We start from the raw sequence: 2,500 nt of genomic DNA, 5'->3' as shown, positions 1-2,500 counted from the left end.
TCGTGCGTTTTTCTTGCCGTCGGTGCGGCCGTCGTGCCCATGCCTTAGCCAATGCAAGGCAACGGCCGTCGTGCGGCCTAAGGTCCACCGCCTAGCCATGAGTGGCACCGTCGTGCGTTTTCCTTGCCATCGGTGTGGCGTCGTGCCCATGCCTTAGCCAATGCAAGCAACGGCCGTCGTGCGGCCTAAGGCCCACCGCCTAGCCACGAGGGGCACCGTCGTGTGTTTGTCTTGCCATCGGTGTGGCATCGTGGCCATGCCTTTGCCAACACAAGGCAACGGCCGTCATGCGGCCCAAGGCCAACCGCCTAGCCACGAGGGGCACCGTCGTGCATTTTTCTTGCCGTGGGTGTGGCGTCGTGCCCATGCCTTAGCCAACGCAAGGCAACGGCCGTCGTGTGGCCTAAGGTCAACCGCCTAGCCATGAGGGGCACCGTCGTGCGTTTTTCTTGCCGTCGGTGAGCCATCGTGCCGATGCCTTAACCAACGCAAGCCAACGGCCATCGTGCGGCCTAAGGCCAACCGCCTAGCCATGAGGGGCACCGTAGTGCATTTTCCTTGCCGTCGGTGTGGCCGTCGTGCCCACGCCTTGGCCAACGCAGGGCAACGGCCGTCGTGCGGCCTATTGCCCACCTCCTAGCCGTGAGGGGCACCGTCGTGCATTTTCCCAGCATGGCTACAGAGGTTTACCCGTGGCCTTGGGAGCAAAACCCCACGGCAGTTGTGCTTTTTTCTTGCCGTCGGTGAGGCCGTCGTGCCCATGCCTTAGCCAATGCAAGGCAACGGCCGTCGTCCGTCCTAAGGCCCACCGCCAAGCCGTGAGGGGCACCGTCGTGCATTTTTCTTGTCGTCGGTGTGGCCGTCGTGCCCACGCCTTAGCCAACGCCGGGCAACGGCCGTCATGCGGCCTAAGGCCGCCATGAGGGGCACCGTCGTGCGTTTTTCCAGCATGGCTACAGAGGTTTACCCGTTGCCTTGGGAACAAAACCCCACGGCAGTCGTGCGTTTTCCTTGCCATCGGTGAGGCCGTCGTGCCCATGCTTAAGCCAATGCAGGGCAACGGCCGTCGTGCGGCCTAAGGCCCACCGCCTAGCCATGAGGGGCACCGTCGTGCGTTTTATTTGCCGTCGGTGTGGCATCGTGCCCATGCCTTAGCCAACGCTAGGCAACGGCCGTCGTGCGGCCTAAGGCCAAACGCCTAGCATCGTGCCCGTGCTTTAGCCAACGCAGGGCAATGGCCATCGTGCGGCCTAAGGGCAACCGCCTAGCCACGAGGGGCACCGTCGTGTGTTTTTCTTGCCATCGGTGTGGAATCGTGCCCATGCCTTAGCCAACGCAAGGCAACGGCCGTCATGCGGCCTATGGCCGACCGCCTGGCCATGAGGGGCACCGTCGTGCGTTTTTCTTGCCGTCGGTGTGGCCGCCGTGCCCATGCCTTAGCCAACGCAGGGCAACGGCCGTCGTGCGGCCTAAGGCCCACCGCCTAGCCATGAGGGGCACCGTCGTGCGTTTTATTTGCCGTCGGTGTGGCATCGTGCCCATGCCTTAGCCAACGCTAGGCAACGGCCGTCGTGCGGCCTAAGGCCAAACGCCTAGCATCGTGCCCGTGCTTTAGCCAACGCAGGGCAATGGCCATCGTGCGGCCTAAGGGCAACCGCCTAGCCATGAGGGGCACCGTCGGCCGTTCTTCTTGCCGTCGGTGTGGCCATCGTGCCTATGCCTTAGCCAACGCAGGGCAACGGCCGTCGTGCGGCCTAAGGCCCACCGCTTAGCCATGAGGGGCACCGTCGTGCGTTTATCTTGCCGTCGGTGTGGCATTGTGCCCTTGCCTTAGCCAACGCAAGGCAACGGCCGTCGTGTGGCCTAAGGCCTACCGCCTAGCCATGAGGGGCACCGTCGGGCGTTTTTCTTGCCGTCGGTGTGGCATCATGCCCTTGCCTTAGCCAACGCAAGGCAATGGCCGTCGTGTGGCCTAAGGCCTACCACCTAGCCATGAGGGGCACTGTCGTGCGTTTTTCTTGCCGTTGCCTTAGCCAACGCAAGGCAACGGTCGTCGTGTGGCCTAAGGCGCACCGCTTAGCCATGAGGGGCACCGTCGTGCATTTTTCTTGCTGTGGATGTGGCGTCGTGCCCATGCCTTAGCCAACGCAAGCCAACGGCCGTCGTGCGGCCTAAGGCCTATCGCCTTGCCATGATGGGCACCGTCGTGCGTTTTTCACGTCGTCGGTGTAGTGTCGTGCCAATGCTCCGTCATGCGGCCTAAGGCTCACCGCCTAGCCTTGTTTTCGCTTATTTTTATCTTTTTAAGCATACATGTTGAGTCTCGTTAATGTCCACCGCCGTATGTCTTTGAAATTCATAAATTGCTTTTTTTTTTAATTAAACTATATTTTTGTATTTTTTATTATTTTTTATTATTTTTTTGTTTTTATTTTTGTTCAATTCAATCTTGGAAATTTTTTATTTTTTTTTATTTTTTTTGTTTTTATTTTTGTTCAAT

This window comes from Coffea arabica, chromosome 11e (assembly GCF_036785885.1).
Source record: "Coffea arabica cultivar ET-39 chromosome 11e, Coffea Arabica ET-39 HiFi, whole genome shotgun sequence".
Taxonomy (NCBI): domain Eukaryota; kingdom Viridiplantae; phylum Streptophyta; class Magnoliopsida; order Gentianales; family Rubiaceae; genus Coffea; species Coffea arabica.
The sequence above is the reverse complement of the archived record's forward strand: the minus strand, read 5'-3'. Positions refer to the sequence as shown.